Raw genomic sequence first — 21,704 nt, 5'->3', positions numbered from 1 at the left:
ATCACAGAACTCCTTGAATTCAAGGCTTTTTTTAAATGGACAAGGTGGAGAGCATGCAACCCCCTATCATTACTGATCAAACTACATCAGCTGGATGTCTCAGTTACAGTATTGGAACAAGAGTGCTGTGTGGAGGAGCCAGCATCAATGAAGAGAGGATTTGTACAGTACTCAACAGCCATCTGAGAAAAAGGTGTTCATCTTTAGAGGTAACTTAATGTATATGACGTGTACTGCTCATAAAAATTTTTTTTTTCCCCATGGTGTTCCACTTTACGTTTAGTGACAGACTTCACCATATATGTATTTTTTTTTTTACATTGTCAATAGTTTCACTGTAAACAAGTTGAAAATGAAGGATCTAGAAGGGGCCCCTGAAGCTAGTGATCTAAAAGGCAGTCACTAAGCCAAGCCACTGGAAATAGGTGGTTGCACACTATAGACTTACTGACATTTCCCCTCTGCTCTTTCAGCAAATCCAAAAAGGAGATTATTATGTCAGTTTCTGTTTTCAGCATCATTCTTTCTTTCTTCTAGCCTTTATACTGCAAATGGAATTGTATAGTTTGTAGTAAAGTCATGTGGGAAGAAGTGGCATTGCCTTCATTGACGATGCTCTGCTCAGTGGCAGAGATACAGTCCCAGATTTACCTAAGTCTTTTCTGATTTGGCTGACATCTGTTGGTGATCAATTTTTCTAGTATGGGGGATATGGCACGTACAAATGGCTTCCATAATCACTGCAGCCTCCGAGGGTGAGATTTTGCCCAGATCTATATTTGAGCTCTTGTTAATGCTGAGTTGACCTAGAAGGTTTAGTACCGCTGGTATTATTGTTAGAGTACTCTATAGGTTGCCCACTGGGGGACATACCCTGGGGCTTTAGGCTGGGTTTGAATGTACTAAAAGTATTGCCTCTCAGACATGAGTGTCAGGTAAAGGCCTGGAAGAACAACTTTAGGCTATATGAAACAGCAGTGATGGTTTGTGGTTTGTGACCTATGTCTTCATCCACTGCTCTGAAGGGATCTCTGTGACTGAGGTTATACTGCTAATGAAGTATGGTAGATTGTAGGCAGGTTGCCTACAGGGATGCTGATTTTAGTTAGTGGCTGGCCAAGGCTGGTGGGAAAGAGGTCATTTGTGCTGCAGCTTCCTTACTTTTTGGATCCAGCCTACCCACCGGAGGTATAAATATGGGAGAAGGCTGGGTTTGGGGAATGGGAGAGCACATCGAGTTGGACATGCTGTGACTACCTTGGAGGAGGACTGCTGCGCCTTGCAGTCTGTCAGAGGCACCAGAGATCCAGAGGATAACCAGGACATGGAACACGCCAATTTGGACTACTACCTTGTAGAAGTATGTCTGGGCAGCCAATCAGTCATAGTTAGGGTCAGGATATGGACATTGTTTATATTGAACTGTATTGCCAGAAACTCTTTAAGTAAAGTTGCGTCAACTGTTTTAAGCTTGGTCTGAAGTTATTTAAAGGTGTGTATGTTGGTTCTGACGTATTAAAAAAACTTGAGTTGGTAAAGCGCATGTGGGGTATGAAGCTCCACTGCTACAAAAGGTCTCTCGGCAAGGTAAGCAAGATGAGTAATGCAGTTGCTATGGGTAACCAAGTATTAGAACAAGCTACAATGCAGCCAATTGTCAGCTTGGTACCTAGTATAGATTGTGGGTCCTCCTGTAGCGAGGGGGGTCTATGTTTTGGCTCCGTCTCTAGCGGTCGGTTTCCAGTTGCAACCAAAACCAAACCCACGTTATGATCACATTGGTACGGGAATGAAGGAGTTAATAAGTGCACAAATGAGGTCTGTGCTATGTGCACAGTGTGACCACATTCTGTTAATAGGAGTGAGGTAACGCTGGACTGTTGCAGAGGGTGTGGCTCAGCAGAGTCCCTCCTATTGCAAACATACATCAAGTTACAGTGTGTAGTGACAGTACTTTTCAGAGAAACTCTGTAGCGGCTCATCTCTAGGTTGGGGAACTGCCTTATTGTTACACTTTTACATGACTGCAATCCCCGCCTGGTCTTGGGTATTGCTGAGCTTGTGCACAGCAAAAGGTAAGCCCCACAAGTGTTACTCCTATACCTCTTTTTTTCATCCCAAAGCAGGAAGCTCCCAAATCTTTGTTGCAGCAGCCATTAGCAATCATGGGGAGCCAGGCTTAGAAGGCATATACTAGCGAAGGAGTAATAGGCACAACAACATCAGGAGAACACAAGTCACCGGGGACAGATAGTCTATCAGCCAATATAGACCAAGCACTCACTGTTTCCAGGAGTGACAACAGCAGAATCCAGATGATGCCATATACAGGTAGGAGGAACCTCCCTGGAGGAACCCCAACCTTATTTTACAAAATTGCAAGTATCCATACCCACATCAGAGCTCCAGAGAGGAAGCCAGAATGCAGAGCAGCCAAAGACAATTCACAAGGAGCCCTGGCAAGGAGAAATTCTGCAATTCACCACTGGGTATTTGTAGTGGTGCATCAGATGGTTGCCAGATCATAACTGTAGGGAAAAAGGAAATATGCCCACCTACCTCTTGTGTAGCGTAGAAGGCTGCAGTGTAGGATCAGGTGCATTAGTTTCAGATACCCCTGTTGCTCAAAATTACACAACAACGGCTATCAGGAAGGCATGCATAGGGCTGTTTTGTCCAGATGGGTAGGTGCAGGATGCTATAAAAGGATTTTTCTTGGTTGTCCCCCCAACGTCCAACGTGTCACCAATGAATTTAACAGGCCAATATGATACTTTTTTGTAAAAAAAAACACCTATCAGCATAGTAACGTACCCCAAAAAATGTATTAATATCTGACAATACTGGCTAGACACCCCCGAGGTAGCCCCCCACAACTCACCCTTACTAGATTTTTGCGGTGGATATTTATGAGGGCCATTGGGTCTGCCATGGAGTCCTAGGGATACTGGACATTAGGGTAGGTAGCGAACTTTAATATTAGTGTGTCATAAGGTCCAATAAGTCTGCCTTCTTTTTTATGATCCCGATGCGCCTTGTTTGGGTATTGCACACTCCAGGTCGTTTGTTATTTTATTTTATATTTTTTTGGGGGGGGGGGGTTATAATTTTTTTATATATAATTAATGCACTTTTATGTGCGTGAACAGCTGCTGTTGAGGTGTGTTGACTCCCAAAAATTACTTGATAAAAGTATTTCAGATATATTGTAATGCTAACTGTTCATAGGGTTGGTACACTAAATGTTTGTACTATATGTTTTTTTTGTTTAATTAAAGTCTACCTGATTTAAAAAAAAAAGGATTTTTCATTACAAAGGTCTACCCCTGGCAGATGCTTTGCATGCAGGCAAGGGCACACTCCCCCCCCCCCCCTCCTTTCCTCATACAGGTTCTCTTTAAGTGCTAGCTCTAAAAGCAATTACAGTAGTCCCCATGGCAATGTCTGTGCAGTCATTATATAAATATAAATGTCAGTAAATGCAGTTTCATGTCTAAATTTAAAAGCAGGTGTGCAATAAGCAATCGGAAAAAAAAAACGAAAAAACGAAACATAAATAATTGAAACAGACCTTGCAAAGCAAGAATAATGAATTTGTAGAAGAATTCAATTACAATTAATATTGTGTAATGTGCTCTGCTAATGTTGCAGAAAGCAGGTCTGTGATTGCCCGAATGAGCTTCTAACAATCAGCCTACCCACTTATAATTAAGTTAGAGGCACAGGATATTATCCATATGTTTATTCAACTGGCAAACTTTGGCTAGCCACTATCTGTAATTAATGGAGTTCATTAAAAGTCCACTTCCTGGTCTGTGTATATGGAAAGACTGTGGGTGGCAGACGGCAACATGATAAAATATGTTATACTGTGTGGCTAAATGTGCACTAATTTATTTAATGCCACTTAGCAGGTGTCTTTGAAAGATCAGGGTAGCATCTGCTTTCCTGGCCTTGTCCAAGAGAAACACATATGTACTGTACAGGTTCATATATATACAGGTTTTAATTTTACCACGCTTTAGAAAATGTTTTATTCTGTGTTAACTACACAGCCAGGCCTTAGAAAGTAATTAATGAAACTGAATACCCTAGTCTAACACCTACAGGTGCTTTATAGTTTTTTAATTAAGGGGGTGTGGTGTGCGTGCATAAAATATTGAGCAGCAATGCAGATTTGTGTATTTTTTTAACTGATATATGTGCAGAGCAAGTTTATGCACCTGTGTGTACAGGCCCACAGGCCCAATAAAAACAATGGGCGCATTTAGGTAAGTAAAAAATAATGCCTGTCTAAAAATTTGTTTTTTTTTTCTAACATCCATGTTCAAGAGCCCTTATACAAATTTCAACTTTTACTGAAAAAGCTAAGCTCAAGTTGCCTCAATCCTAATTTCCAGGCCTTACTATCAGTATCCTCCCACAGGCTCATACATCACTACAAGACGTAGTATTCACATGAAGCAGCAGTGTTTTTAAGTGGTTGTACAAAATGAAGTGACTAGCCCCAGGTGATGCAGAGGGATGAAACAAATCCTCCTACATAGGTAGTACCCGTTTTTCTGCAGCCCTTGCTCTTTATCTGCAGCCCTCTCTCTTCTACATAGCTTTTCTGAGCTCCAGAAGGCAGGGGTCAGGGATCTGTTGTCATACACTGCACAGTATAGAGCCGAGAGCTGATTTTATTTCGAGAACTGAGTGGAGGAAAAGGACACTGCCACACACAGTCTCCTATGGAAATATGCACAGCTGAGACTGTCAATCACCTGCTGGGTGCTGGAAGGGGAGCGGGGCTATCTCCCAAGATTGCTTGGTGTGGGCATAGACTGTCAGTAGTGACTCATGCATACAGAAGAGGAATGAAAGAAGAAACACACATTATAGAAGAATATGCTTTGTTCATTTTTTTGCAGGGGCTTTCAACCTCTTTAACAGACATTGGCTTCCAAAAAATAAGTATAGAGTCTGTTATTTATTAGGGTGTTCTTGTAAACCTGTGATACTTAAGGTTTTTTTTTTTCCCCCCTAACTGATATAATTATAAATTGCTTAGTTAGGAATGTGTGTAATGTATGTATGTTTATGTGACTGTTTTTCTGTAGGATTTTCACTTGAAGGCAACTTTTGGGTGCCAAGATCTAGATACCATCATAGTGAACCTGAACTCATATGAATACAGACATCCCAAGTCTCCTGTGAACCGCGTGAGTCTCCCACATTGGGCTGCGGGCTCCCAGACACCCGCGAGCGCAGGGTGATCTCCCGGCTGGGTCTGTCACTCAGCCACAGACAGCCAGAGCAGCTTGAGCGGCTGAATGGAGTACGGCCGTGCTTTCTGTGGCTGAGTGACAGGAGGATGTAAGGCGCTGTGAGCTGAGGCAGAGGGGGGGAACAACCCATACTGCTGTCCCCAGTCTGCTTTGGCTGCTGCATGAATACAGCAAGAATCCATGCAGCAGCCAAACCATGGATTTTTTTTTTTTTGGTCGTGTTGGTTCGGCCGATTCAGTGGGGAAGGGAAGGAGAGGGGTGGGCTGAGGCAGAGAGAAGACTGTGTGCCACCCATGATCTGTAGGCTGTAGCAATTAAAAGAGAAAGAAAAACTTTCCCCAGTCAAGCAGACTCTTTCTCCACTTTCGGTTGCCGCCGCACAGTGGTCTCCTGTGCGACAAGTACATGACAGTCCTGATCTCTTCTATATCATTCCGCCAGGCAGATCGGGGCTGTCATGTACTTGTCACACAGGAGATCACTGCGCAGTGGCACCTGAAAGTAAAGAATTGATTGGCTAGCTGACTTGGCGCCAATGGCACTGCTGCTGTGTCTCAGCCAATCAGGGGGAAGAATCCGAGATGGCTGACACACTTGTGGACATCGCTGGACAGAGAGGGACCTCAAGTAAGTGTTAGGGGGGATGCTGTACACTGAAAGCTTTTTATCTTAATGCATAGAATGTATTAATATAAAAAATATTCTGCCTTTACAATACCTTTAAATAAGCTACATTAGCATACTTCTAGTAGCAGATTAAAGTAAAAACCCATCAATAGAAAAATTTAGGGCTGCTAGTTGTATTTTTCTCTTGAGAATTTTCCCAGACTTTTCCGATCTGCATGCTTGTTTTAAGCTAGTGACTCCAAGTTGTCAAAGCCAATGGTTTAACCTAACAGCCAGGAAGTTGTCAGACAATTAGTATTTTCAGAAGGACTGCAGAAGTATTGAAGGAAGAGGGTCAGCTTTACATCCAAACATTTAAGGAAATAACATTTTCAGAAGTGAGGTCAGCATTGGTGGCCTCCAATTTTCCTAATTTAATTTATTCTCTAACTCAAAAACACCTCTTTTTCTATTTATTCTTTTTTTCATTTTTATTGTTGTTCATACATAGAAAATATGGTTTCAATGTTTCAGCAATTGTTTATTTTGTGCGCCATTTACTATATCATGTTGAAAAACTTTTAATACCAATTCTACAGATTTGCAAACATGCACTTCGACTGTTACTTCTTCACTAATTATTTTTTATGAACAATGGTATAATATATAATGGTATTGGTAATGGTAATGGTATTTACTGCATAGTTCTTTGGATGATGGCATTGCATTATATTGGCATATAACATTATCTGTGTGTGCCTCTTTTATTTAACCTCCCTGGCGGTATTATTATTTCAGATTTTAGGTGCTGAAAGCGGTACAATTATTTTGCATGGAAATTTGGCATTTTATATTGTAGGCCTGTAATTCTTAGGAATAATTCACTTAAATCTGTCCAAACCAAAGTCTAGTAGACATCCCGGGTATGATAAAGTTTGAAAAACGAAATCATAAATTATAATATAATAAATAACTATAAATAATTATACCAAATAATAATATAATAATAATAAAAATTATTCAATAATGTAATCAAATCAAAAACACTGAAATTTGCTCAGTTGCAGAATTGTCGCTGTCATTACTTTCAGTGTCTGATGACGGATTTCCCCACAAATCACTATCGCTCAATTCTGCTAGTGATTCTAATTTATTATGGCTGTTTTCTAGCTGGTCTAAAACCACTTTTGATGTAAAGGGACGGTTTTGGTTGCTATGGACAATCTCCAGTTGTGGTTGTTGCAATACTTTCTGTCACACCATATTTGCGCAGAGGTCTTACAAGCACACTTTTTTTGGGAAAAAATATTTTTGTATTAAAAAATAAGACAACAGTAAAGTTAGCCCAATTTTTTTTATATTGTAAAAAATAATGTTACGCAGAGTAAATTGATACCCAACATGTAACGCTTCAAAATTGCGCCCGCATGTGGATTGGCAAAACTTTTACCCTTTAAAATCTCCATAGGCGATGTTTAAAAAATTCTAAAGGTTTTATGTTTTGAGTTACAGAGGAGTTCTAGGGCTAGGATTATTGCTCATGCTCTAACGATTGAGTTGATACCTCACATGTGTGATTTGAACACCGTCTTCATATGCGGCTCACGTATGCATTTACTTCTGCACGCGAGCTCGGCGGGACGGGGTGCGTTAAAATTTTTTTTTCTTATTTATTTTACTTTTTATTTTACTTTTTACATTTTTAAATGTTGGAGCATTGGAATAGGCCAGCAAACATTAGAAATTTGGCAGCTGAGGTCCAGCTGTGGAAACCTTATGTAGCATCTTTACAGTGCCAGAGCACAGACTTCCTTGGAAGTGTATTGCAACTGGGTGGTGATGGCAGTTTTGTCCTGTGTCAGGTAGCGCAAAAGAGGGAGACAGTAAATGAGAAAGGCACTAAAAGGATCCTCTACTTTTCTAATTATACTTAGCTTAAAGTATAACTAAAGTGAAAGTAAAAGAAAATCTTCCAATGGGGATACTAGTTCTGGTGACCTTGGTGACAACCAAGGATTACCTTACATTTAACAGATTTCCTCTCAATTCCTGTCTTGGCTATAGGACAGGAAGTGAAGGGAAATTTCCCGAAACGGGACACAGATAGCAAAATAAAATAAAAAGACTTTTGCCCTTAGCAAAAAAAGTTTGGCCTTTAGCTTCACTTCAAGGGTGTAGTTATGTTATTGTCTTTCCTTGCAAATTCGGGAAGTTTAAGGAGGATAGGAGCATCAATAGAAAGACAGTTATTTTTTTAGCATATAAGAGTATCTAAGGAGCAGCAGCAGAGTCAGATTAGGAAGACATGGTCCACAATTACTGGATCCTCTACATTGTTTTCTGATTGCAAACTTCCCCACTTTCTGTATGGCTTCCATAAATTCTCACAGATTTTTATCTCTTATACCTTTTGTATCCCTCCTTTATACAATTATACAGTGCCTTGAAAAAGTGTTCATACCCTTTGAAAACTTTCCACACTTTGTCATGTTACAACCAAAAACGTAAATGTATTGTATTGCCATTTTATGTGATAGACCAACACAAAGTGCCATATAATTATGAAGTGGAAGAAAAATGAAAACATGGTTTTCCAAATTTTTTACAAATAAATATCTGAAAAGTGTGGCGTGCATTTGTATTTAGCCCCCCTGAGTCAATACTTTGTAGAACCACCTTTCGCTGCAATTTCCGTTGCAAGTCTTTTTGGGTATGTCTCTAGAGAGTGACATTTTTGCCCATTCTTCTTTGCAAAATAGCTCAAGCTCTGTCAGATTGGATGGAGAGTGTCTGTGAACAACAGTGTTCAAGTCTTGCCACAGATTTTCAACTGGATTTAGGTCTGGACTTTGACTGGGCCAATCTAACACATGAATATGCTTTGATCTAAACCATTCCATTGTAGCTCTAAAATGGAAAGTTACAAATAAATATGTGAAAAGTGTGGCATACATTTGTATTCAGCCCCCTTTACTCTGGTACTCCTAACTAAAATCTAGTGGAACCAATTGCCTTCAGAAGCCACCTAATTAGTAAATAGTCTACCTGTGTGTAATTTAATCTCAGTATAAATACAGCTGTTCTGTGAAGCCCTAGCATCGTGACGGTCAAGGAACACACCATACAGGTCAGAGATAAAGTTGTGGAGAAGTTTAAAGCAGGGTTGGGTTATAAAAAAATATCCCAAGCTTATGGAGCACTGTTCAATACATCATTCGAAAATGGAAAGAGAATGGCACAACTGCAAACCTACCAAGACATGGCTGTCCACCTAAACTGACAGGCCGGGCAAGAAGAGCATTAACCAGAGAAGCAGCCAAGAGGCCGATGGTAACTCTGGAGGAGCTGCAGAGATCCACAGCTCAGGTGGAAGAATCTGTCCACAGGACAACTATTAATCGTGCTCTCCACAAATTTTGCTTTTATGGAAGATTGCCAAGAAGAAAGTCATTGTTGAACTACAACTAAACTACAACTAAACCCCCCCCAAAAACATAGCCTGTAACAGTCATATATTTAAATACAAGCTGTCACCCTTTTAGGTGGTTGATCAACATACCTAGGGGGCAGTTCATGCATCTTGGTTGTAATTGCAATAAAATAGAGGATTGTGAAAAGGAAGCTAGGGAACTGACCACCGAATTGACGTAGAAAGGTGATAAAGAATAAAGTATACAAAAATAAACAGAACAGGTATTAACTTTACCAAGGAAAAATAAACCCTAAATATACAGTGGGAAAAATAATTATTTGATCCCCTGCAGATTTTGTAAGTTTTCCCACTTACACAGAAATTAAGGGTCTATAATTTTTATCATAGGTGTATGTTAAATGATAGAGACAGAATGTACACCACAAAATCCATTAAAAACACATGATACAAATGTTATAAATTGAGTTGCAGTTCAGTGAGTAAAATAAGTATTTAATCCCCAAGCAAAACATGACTTAGTACTTGGTGGAGAAATGTTGGCAAGCACAGAGGTAAGATGGTTCTTGTAGTTGGTTACAAGGTTTGCACAAAGCTTTACATATCTTCTCTACATCTTTGAGGTTTCTTGGTTGTCGCTTGGCAACTCAGAGTTTCAGCTCCCTCCATACTTTTCCTATAGGATTAGGGTCTGGAGACTGGCTAGGCCACTCCATGACCTTAATGTGCTTCTTCTTGAGCCACTCCCTTGTTGTCTTGGTGGTTTGTTTTGGTTCATTGTCATGCTGGAAGACCCATCTACGACCCATCTTCAGAGTTCTGGCTGACGGAAGAAGGTTCTCATCCAAGATTTTACAATAAATGGCCCCATCTATTGGTCCCTCAATGCAGCCCCAAAGCATAATGTTTCCACTTCTGTGCTTGACTATAGGGTTGGTGATCTTAGGCTCATAGTCATCATTTTTCTTCCTTCAAACATGGCGTGTCGAGTTAATGCCAAAGAGCTAATTTTGGTCTCTGAAATTTGCCATTGAATACCGTAATGATTCAGAGAAGGATTGGGACAAAGTGCTGTGGTCAGATGAGGAGGAAGAAAAATGCTAACTATGACCCTAAGAACACCATCCCTAAAGTCAAGCACGGAGGTGGAAACATTATACTTTGGGGCCAATTCTCTGCTAAAGGAACAGATTGAGTTTGCTGCATTGAGGGATCAATGGACGGGGCCATGTATTATAAAATCTTGAATGAGAACTTTCTTCCATCAGCCAGAACACTGAAGATGGGTTGTGGATGGGTCTTTCAGCATGACAATGACTCAAAACATGCCGCCAAGGCAACAAATGAGTGGCTCAAGAAGAAGCACATTAAGGTCATGGAGTGGCCTAGTGAGTCTCCAGACATTAATCCTATAAAAAATGTTTGGAGGGAGCTGAAACTTCGAGTTGTCAAGCGACATCCAAGAAACCTTAAGGATTTCAAGAAAATCTGTAAAGAAGAATAGACCAAAATTCCTCCTGAGATGTGTGCAAATCTGGCAACCAACTACAATGCCGTGTACACACGAGCAGACTTTACGGCAGACTTTGCCCGGCGGACTTTTCGACAGACTTTATGATGGACTTTCCAAATGAACGGACTTGCCTACACATGATCCACCAAAGTCCGTCGAATTCGTACGTGATGACGTACAACCGGACTAAAACAAGGAAGTTTATAGCCAGTAGCCAATAGCTGCCCTAGCGTGGCTTTTTGTCCGTCGAACTAGCATACAGACAAGCGGACTTTTCGACGGGACTCGAGTTCGATGGATAGATTTAAAACATGTTTCAAATCTAAGTCTGTCCAACTTTTGAGCAAACAAAGTCCGCTGGAGCCCACACACGATCGAATTGTCCGACAAAATCTCGTCCGCCAGGCAAAGTCTGCCGTAAAGTTCGACCGTGTGTATGCGGCATTAGAAACAGGGGCGGCCTGACAACTCATGGGGCCCCCGGGCAATAGGAGATTATGGGGCCCCCAGGCAATCAGAGATTATGGGGCCACACAGTATACACACACACAGTATACAATCACACAGTATACATGTACACACAGTATACACAGACATGTTTCTATTGGCTGAGAAGGTACTGGAGAGGTGGGGCAGCTATAATCTTGGGATTTTTAGACCAAAAGGATGTCGGTAAGGGACATTTCAGAGACAGATGTTAAAAAAACACAGATTTTGACACACTGTCCCTGGTTTTACTGAGGCTGGCAACCCTGATGGGGCCCCCTAGTGGCCCAGGGCCCTCGGGCAGTGCCCGAGTGGCTCAATGGTCAGTCCACCCCTGATTAGAAACATCTTACCTCTGTGCTTGCTCACAATTGTTTCTCCACCAAGTACTAAGTCATGTTTTGCTGGAGGAACAAATACTCAAATCCCCAATTTTATTCACTGAACTGCAATTCAATTTATAACATTTGTATCATGTGTTTTTTTCTGGATTTTTGGTTGATATTCTGTCTCTATTATTGAAAATACACCTATGATAAAAATTATAGGCCGTTCATTTCTTTGTAAGTGGGCAAATGAATAAAATCTGCAGAGGATCAAATAATTATTTTCCCCATTGTATATTACCAGAGGAGCTCAACTCAGCTATTGCGCTTTTTTAGTTTTAATGTGCATTTCCATACTGGAAAATATATTATCGTGAAACACTGGAGGTTTTGAGAGGAGATATGATTTTTGCCTCCAAGTTTCCTGTAAGACCCAAGTGTATTTACAAGAAAGCAAAAGACTTGGAATGTGAAATAGCACCTCAAGGGCAACAAAAATAATAAGGGGGATGGAGGACCGCAGCTATGAGGATCGATTACATTGGTTACAGTTATTCATGCTGGAGAAGAGGCGCGTAAGTAGGGCACTGCCCCATAATCCATGTGCCCGGCTCCAAATCTACATGCAGGGGGCTGGACGCATGGGGGGGAACTTTGGCGTTAGTTTGTCCCGTGTTAGTTAGCTCCGCCTTTGATAACATCCAATGACGAAACGCGTAAGGTGTGGCTATGCTACTAAGTCATTTCCGGTACGGAAGTAAGGGGCTGAAACGCAGGTGGAGCGCAAGCTGTGAACCAGTGCCATTAGTGCCGGTTCACACAGGGGCGACTTGTCAGGCGACCTAGTCGCCTGACAAGTCGCCTCCCGTTCTGTGTTATGGAACCGTTCTAATAGGAGCGACGCAAGTCGCTCCGACTTAGAAAAAGGTTCCTGTACTACTTTGGGGGCGACTTGCATAGACTTCTATGCAGAAGTCGTTTTGCAAGTCGCCTCGGAAGTAGTTTGCAGGTCGCCTCGCTGAGGCAACCTGCAAGTCGTGCCGCCCCTGTGTGAACTGGGGCTTACAGATTTCCTGTTTCAATGTGCTTATAGGTCTCCCTGTACTGGGACACCTTTTGTTTTTGCTTATAACTTTTAATAAATACTTTTTTAAAATACTACACAATGGAAGCCCTATGTCTTTCTATGAGGATCTAACTATGAACAGCTGACGTATCAATTTTGGGAAAAGTGACCAGGAAGACTCCCTTGGATACCCTTACTGGGTGGAGTGAGCTGCTGAGGCCCTACAGACCACAGATACCACGTGTGGACCACTAGGAGAGATACCAGGAACCATCCCAGGCTATATTTACATGCCCATTACCCCTGCAGGGGTGCAGGGAGCTGGTCAGTGGGTACCCATCAGAGGGAGCAAAGAAGTCACTCGATTCTCTGAACACAAGAGTCACTTGAGCACTTTGGACTTTTTTGTTTTTCTCTGGTCATTTTGGAGCTTCACAAATAATTTTTTATATGTATTTTATATCTTCATGCTGATTTTTTATTACGGTTTATGACTACACATATGTGTCACTGGATTTTGATGGTTTTGGGTTTTATACATTTTTTGCACATAATGTATATATATTTTTTATCTTTTGGACATTAAGGTTTTTTTTTATGGTACATGGATCCCATGAGGTTTATCTCTCAAGGTTATTCTTATGCACACATATATATGTGAGGTTTATTGGGATTCACCTAATATTTTTTTTCTTCTGTGTATTGCACATTTTTTTATTATACATTTTTGCACATTGGTATGGATGCACAGAGCCTGCATTGTCGGGGTAACTAACCCTTCCGTACACGCATTCACCACTGGCATGCACATTGTCACTATATTCATCCTTATAATTTAGCCAGTAGGTAGCGCCACCAACCCCACACCTGCACATCATTACTTTGGCGTTAGTTTGTCGCCCCCCCCCCCAAAAAAAAAATATTTAGCACCAGATGGCACTGGCAATAACTATTGTTCAACCAAATAATTTATGACAGAAGATAGGATATTTAAGACTACTTTCATACTGGGGCAGGGGGGTGTTAGCTAATTTTAGCGGTGCTTTACTGCTGTTATAGCAGTGCTTTTTGGCCGCTAGTGGGGTGCTTTTAACCCCTAATAACAGGCAAATAAAGGGTTAAAAGTGCCCGCAAAGCGCTGCCGAAACGCTTTTCAGTCGATTTGGCAGCGGTGCTCATTGATTTCAATGGCAGGGGCGATGTATACACCGCTCCCGCACCGCCTGAAAGATGCTGCTTGCAGGACTTTTTCTAACGTCCTACAAATGCACCATCCCAGTGTGAAAGCACTTGGGCTTTCACACTGGGGCTGCAGGGGAGGCATTTTTCAAGTGAAGAAGATAAAAGCATCTGTTTCCTCACAAACGGAACAGTTTTAAAATTAGATTTTGTATAGCCAAGGAGTTATTCAATGCCCATGCTGAAAATGTATGTAGGAAGAACAAAACACAATAATTCATGTAAGGGAGAAATTCTATAAAATACTAAAAAGATGTAATAAACATCTACTCTCTAAGCACTGTACTTACGTTAATTCAAATTGTGTAGCAAGACTGGCGTGGCTATACTTAAAGAAAATGCAGAACAGAGAACAGAGTCGAAATGATTTTTTGAACTTGGCATTATTGCTTTAGCAGGTAGAAATTCAGACATTAAACTTTTTCCATTCGATAAAGAATTATAAAGTTTTCAAGATCTGTTTGTTATTTTTGTTTTAGTATTTTGTGAGATTTATTAATGAAATATAAAGATGTTATTAATGTGTAAGGAATAAATGTGAAGTGTTTCTGGATAAACAATTTGTGATTAATTTTTCTTTCTTTTTTTTTTTTTTTACTGATTACGTTTTTTGTTCTGACCAGGACTGTGATACGCAGATTTGGACTTCAAAAGCAACACTGAGTTTCCTGACTGCACTTTAATCTCCGTAATGTGTGAGTATACAGTATGTGCTTATATTAAAGAATAGGTTCACCTTTGAAACATGTTATATGTTGCACCTGAATTTAGGGTTTAACATGTAACATATTCCAGCTATTGCCCCCTCACCCCCTGAACCTCTCATCCACTGTGACAGTGGATGGTGGTTCTTCTCCCTTCAGCTGCTGTCACATTAAAAATTGGAGCAGCTGTGCGAGACTTTGCCCACACAGCTGCACAGATCTTTATTCACAAAGAGTGAAGAAATTACAAGTTCCGGCTGCCACCGTAGCAGATGGGCTTGTAGTTTATCAGTACAGTCATAGTACATTAACTCTTCCTCCAGCTTTGGAACTGAAAGCCTATACAGTGGTATGGCACAAAGCTGGAGAGAGAGTGTGCAGGAGCCTGACGATGCACCCTTGATCCACTGATCGTGGGTGGAATGCTTTGTAGTCTCCTGTAGGAAAAAATAATAAATTCCTTTTTTTTTCTGCAAAAATATGTGCATTTATTATTTTTTCCTAGAAGGTGTTAAAGGCTAAGGTGAACTTAGCCTTTAACTTGCAACAGTGTATATAAAGTAATTTAAAACTGGAAATGTTGTTGGATACTTGAGCAATTATCTACAAAGTATTTATATAGCCGTGGGGACATTGAGTTTTGAAAGAGTGAGCAAGTGACAATTGATACATTTTATTTGTTTCCTATTAAAGCATATTGAATTGTATTTTTGTCTATTTTACTACAAAAAGTATCATCTTTAATAAAGATGGTAAGATCCTAAAAAAATCCTAACACATTCTTGTATCTTTGTAGGTCAATTTATTTGAATTTAAGTGCTCCAAATACGCTATATAAAGGTTGACTCATCTCCTTGCCAGATAATCAAAATATCATCAATGTATCTCATACCTGTACCGTCATTAAACCAACTGGGGGGGGGGGTACATTGATAAACATAGCTGTGTTCCCTCACTGCCATAAACAGATTGGCCAACGCGGGTGCACATTTTGTCCCTATGGCTGCACCTTTGACTTGTAAAAAAATGTTTCATCAGCCCAAATGTAACTGTAACTTAAAGTGGTTCTAAAGGCAGAAGGCTTGCTGAGGGGGCACTCAGAGAAGAGGAGGAGCTTACATCACTAGTGGGGGAATCCAGAAGAGGAGGTAAGCCACCTCTCTGTGCAATACCATTACACAGAGCAGGTAAGTACAACATGTTTGTTATTTTACTTCAAAGAAATAAGCTTTACAACCACTTTAATGCAAACACCAAACATTTATTGACATAATCTTGTTGTTCCACTGGTAAATTCTCTCTCTTTTATCCAACTGCTTAAACACCTTCACTATATTTACCTATTATGTATAAAGATGAACATCTGCTGTGCAGAAAATGAAATCTTTATAACAATTAAGTCTTTTGAGTATCTGAATGATATGTTTAGTATAGTATCCTTTATATATAATGCAGTTTGGGCCCCCATGGGCTGGCGATAAATATCAATATATTTTCCTATGGGTCTTCCTGGCAGTCTGTTTAAAGCTTTATGAATTTTAGGCAAGCAATATATTACCATTATGGCTGTAGATATGGTAATAGACCTCAGATTTTCCTGGAAGATTGCTATATATTCAATATATTATCGAATTGGATGGGTTAGAATCAGATGAATTCAATATATTTCAGATGCTAGTCCAGCCCACCAAGAGTAATGGCATGAGCTGATATATAATATTAACTGACATCATGTGCATCAAAATTAATGAATGAAACGAGACTCGGATCTATTCGTTATCCAAATCAGAATTATTGAACGAATTTGAAAGTTAAATTTGTTTCTCATGGGGGCAAACTACTATTGCATCATGTGACATCATTTGAATGACCATTTCATTCGTAAATTTCATTATACATTTTTTTCAGACTTTTTTTTTTTAAATCTTTATATTGTATTTTCGAACAAGCAAAGAAAGAAAAACAGAGATAAACAAAAATTATACATAAACACCAACCATTAAGTGCTGAACAGTTATTGGAATGGTTAATATGTTGTCAGATCATTTATGGCTCTAGGTATGTTTACTCGGAGTGCTGCTAGATAGCTAGGATTACTGATGTCTCCTTTTATTTTTGGAGTCAGCTATTGCCTATTCTGGCATACCGTCCTCTGTTCATATATTTAGGAATATAAGAATATGCTTGTATGAAAATGCTTATATGTACACCTTCTTTGTTCTCCTCTTCTCTCGGCCCTTAAGCCATAGTAGGTTCAGCAAGCCATGTACGCCAAATTTTATCATATTTCAGGGGGCATCCTCTGTTTATATATGTGTCTTTGTATAGTGGAAGGCTCTCATTTAGACGTTTCCATTGAGCCAAGGAAGGTACCATAGGTTTTTTCCAATGCATAGCAATGTTTTTCTGGGCATAAAAGAGCGACAACCCGATCAAAGTTCTTTTCGCAACAGTTGGCACTATTGTTTTTATCAGGCCCAAGAGGCACACTTTCATCTTCATCTGTATTGTAACCGAGGCAACCAGAGTAATCATATCTAGCACCTCAGTCCAATACCACCGAATCATAGGACAGGTCCAAAAGATATGCGTAAAGTCTCCCGGGAAGTGTTGCACCTCCAGCATTCTGCGGAGAGTTCAGGTTTCATTTTATGAAGTCTATATGGTGTGAAGTATGCTCTATGCACTATTTCAAACTGCACAAGTCTGTCTCTTAGTGAAACCAGGGAGCTAAATGGGAAATCCCACACATCAACCCAGTCATCGTTGTCCAGTGTTGGAATGTCTCTTTGCCAGCAGGACCAGAGTTTATCCATGGGTGGGAGAGACACAAATATCAGATGTTCATAAAGATGGGAGGTTAGTCTTTCAGCGCATCTGGTGTGAAGTGTCTTTTCCAACCCTGACTGGAACACCATGCAGGAGGATCATGAGAATTGTGTGCTGAAGGCATGAGATAATTGCAGGTAACGAAATACATAGCAATTTGGTAGATTATGTGTCTGTGAGAGTTGGGATTTGACGTTATCTGTGATATAAGTTTGATACCGTATTTGGTCCATACATATGGATTTAACATTTTATAGAAGTGAGGTATATTGGGATTCAGCCAGTGGAGTATTGGGTGAGACTTCATTGTGTCTATGTTTTTCCACTGCCAGTCCTGCCCTCCATGCACGCAAGGTGGTATGCATGGAGGGGGTCAGGGGATATGGGGCACGAGGTCCCCTATAGACCAGCAATTTGAGTGCTTCCAATGACCCCATCACCACCGCCTCCAAAACTGTAGCTGAATTAGATTTGTCTGGATCTAGCCACCATGTCACCGTTACTAGCTGTGCGCAAGGTAGTATTTATAGCAATCTGTGAATGCCATACTTCCCTGTGTTTTTGGTCTCATCAAGGTGCTCAGTTTATATCTTGGCAGGGAGGGACCCCATAAAAAGGAAAAGAAGATCTGATTACGTTTTTCAAAAAAAAGATTTGGGAATCCATTGCGGGGACTGTCTAAAAAGGTGAGTTATTTTTTTCAGATTTAATGACATTCGTATACATCTGAATCTCAGAAAATTATATTTTAGTCTGAAAACAAATTGAAACAAAATGCACATGTCTAGATTTTAACTGTCAATAAGATGTTAGAAATTGTTTTCCAAAGTAATCAATTATAAATGTGTTTCCACTTAAGTCTATCGGGCTAGAATTGTGCAGTACCATGCTAAATTGCCAACATCACCTTTTCCAAAAACATGTTGTGCTGTGCGGCATTATTGTGAATGGGCATCACAGAGAATAATGTGATTTCTTTTGTCTTCCAATTCTGTGCGACACAAGTTGCATCAGAAATTGCACTAGTTTGAACCAGGCCTAAGTAAGAGTCTCCAGGAAGGATCCCCAGGAAAAACCCAAACTAAACCAAGAATATGTTGTCCAGTTATTATCATTTTTATTATTGATAATATTATAGCTGTCTTTTACTCTGGGCCATGGGGAGAAGAAATAAAACATCAGTTTAACTAGCCTTAATTAAAGTGTCAATTTTTATGTAGTGCAGCAAGTGCTACAAAGTCTAGCAAAAGCACACCATATATATAATTTCAGTAACAGTGAAGCATGAGCATATTTTACCCCCCCCCCTTAGCCTTGGGAAAGCTTTCATAGTTTCTGTCCTTATGTCATCATAAATCAATTTGAAAATAAAAAAGAAAAGGACACCATAAAGCACACTTTGCAAAGTACGCCACTGAATTTATTTATTTAATTAGGGATTATTTTGCTTGACAGTTAAACTGTAAGGGTTGATGTATGTAGCTTTGTTAGAGATACAACCATTTTCAGCTTTGCTAGTTTACAGAAAATCCGGCCATGTATGAAATGTAGTGTAATCCACTCAAAGTGGGTGGTTAGTTATAAAAAATGTATTTGGCAATTACACTTCTGTGCAGGTTTGGTAATCCCTATGAAAGTAACTGCGCATAGCTTGATTTAGGAAAGTAAAAAGGTAGGTGAACACAAATAGTTTAAGCCACAAATAAGAATAATCAATGGTCAAATCATTGATAGCAAAAACAAAAAAGAAAATGTATAGATAGGCTGAAAAAATATATTTGTATGTATATTTTAAAAATTCTATTGCATAAAAAAAGAAAAAAAAAACAACCTAAATCAAAATACTGTATAAAAAACACACTGAAAACTGGATAAAACTTTAAAAACTAAATTAAACTTCCCCTAGGATTTTCAAAACCACTATAAATATGTATGTACACAAGCCATGTATTAAAAAGGATATTTCCCAGCTATGCATAGAGGGCACTATATCAACTGAACTATGAAACTGGCAGGTAAAAAAACTTGTGTCCAGTCATCCATATGATAACAGAGTAAAATATGGTACTGTAAGGAAATTACTATGGAGGAGAGCTGCATGGTTGGAGTTAGTGGTATATCTTTCCTAGGAATTTGCAGGCCAATCTGTTTGGAAAGTACACACTGCTGCAAAATATCCCAATTATGGGTTCATATTTAGTACCACAGACACAATGAGGTTGATTCACTAAAACTGGAGAGTGCAAAATCTGGTGCAGCTGTGCATGGTAGCCAATCTGCTTTTAATTTCAGCTTTGTCAATTAAGCTTTGACAAGAAAACTTGGAACCTGATTGGTTTCTATGCAGAGCTGCACCAGACTTCACACTCTCCGGTTTTATTAAATCTACCCCAGTCTTCCCTTCCACAAACACTGAGTTGTCAGAAAGTTGCAGTATTTTTCCTTAAAATGGTAGTCAACTCCCCCGTTTCTCACCCATGTTTGTTTTCCCTCTTATCTGTAGTGCTACATTCTCTTCAAAACACATACTCATTCTGTTTGGGTTGGGAGGGAGTATTAAAAAGAAGCAAACTACCTTTTGCGAGTTAAAGCGGAACAAAACTGTATCTACCACAAACTGAAATGCTATTTAATTCATTTTTTAATATTTAAAGCAAACTCGTCCATCCATGCATGTCTCAATGCTTTATTTTGTTGAGAAATCACTTGGAAAAACACCCTCCTAGCATTTCTAGCTGTGGCCATCTTAAGTAAAAGTAAACGATTCATGCAGCATTTACTTCCTGGAATCAACCTGCCCTTAGCTCAGGCATGCAGGCAGGGGGGTGCGCTTAGCTGAGAAAACCGTTCCACCCCTCATCCAGATGCAAGGAAAAAACTGCCCGTGAAGATGTATGACATACTTTTTGGCCTAGGCCCAGCAGCAAAGAGGCACCCGAGAAGAGGAGGATCTGGGCTGCTCTGTGCAAAACCAACTGCACAGATTTGTTATTTTTTTTTCTTTAAACAAGACTTGATGACCTGATAAAACAAGACTTGATGATCACTTTAAGTTCCGCTCTAAAGTGCAATTAGCACAGTCAACATAACATAGGTCTTATATGACTATAGAATAACAACATAAGCTTATAAATAAAAGGCAGACTCCTAAAATGAATTTGATGAGGATAATAGAAGAATAATCTGTTTAGTCTGTTTAGTAACAGTAATGCCCCGTACACACGGTCGGATTTTCCGATGGAAAATGTCCGATCGGAGCGTGTTGTCGGAAATTCCGACCGTGTGTGGGCTCCATTGGACATTTTCCATCGGATTTTCCGACACACAAAGTTTGAGAGCAGGCTATAAAATTTTCCGACAACAAAATCCGTTGTTGGAAATTCCGATCGTGTGTACACAAATCCGACGGACAAAGTGCCACGCATGCTCAGAATAAATAAAGAAATGAAAGCTATTGGCCACTGCCCCGTTTATAGTCCCGACGTACGTGTTTTACGTCACCGCGTTCAGAACGATCGGATTTTCCGACAACTTTGTGTGACCGTGTGTATGCAAGACAAGTTTGAGCCAACATCCGTCTGAAAAAATCCTAGGATTTTGTTGTTGGAATGTCCGATCAATGTCCGACCGTGTGTACGGGGCATAACAGGTGATATAAATATAGTGTGAATAAAGATAGTTACCTCGGAACGTGCTGAAGGACAATAATTTGTACATATCTGTCTTGGCACCTTCCTCTCTTGTGCTTTTGGGCAACATTTATCTTACTCTACTCTTACCTTCTCTCTCCATTACTGTGGATCTTGGATTCATGCCTCAAAAATGTGGTTTTTGATCACAGTTTCTAAACGGGGCTAAGAGCTTCTGCACCTTGCCTTTTCATGCTTTATGGAATTATCTTAAGCAAAACCTTTTTCCTTCAAAAACAGGGCCCATGAAGAATATGCTCTTCCTTCCCTCCTTTGGCCACATCCACCAAACCCCTGGTAGCCCTGTTTAGGCACCCAAGAAAACTATCGAGACATATTACAATGAACAGAATACACCTTTGTTGTTGTGGAAGAAACAGTATTCACAATATCACACTCTATATTCTCTTTATCCAATCTGTTTATACTCCATTTTGATAGTATTTTTTTAGAAAGCAGTGAATGTGCTGTATGCCAAACATTCACCGCAGGTTTATCTTCCTGGTGCGTGGGTTTTAAAGTAAAACTATAGGCAAAACTTTTTT

This window comes from Aquarana catesbeiana, linkage group LG01 (genome assembly GCF_042186555.1).
Source record: "Aquarana catesbeiana isolate 2022-GZ linkage group LG01, ASM4218655v1, whole genome shotgun sequence".
Taxonomy (NCBI): Eukaryota; Metazoa; Chordata; class Amphibia; order Anura; family Ranidae; genus Aquarana; species Aquarana catesbeiana.
The sequence above is the reverse complement of the archived record's forward strand: the minus strand, read 5'-3'. Positions refer to the sequence as shown.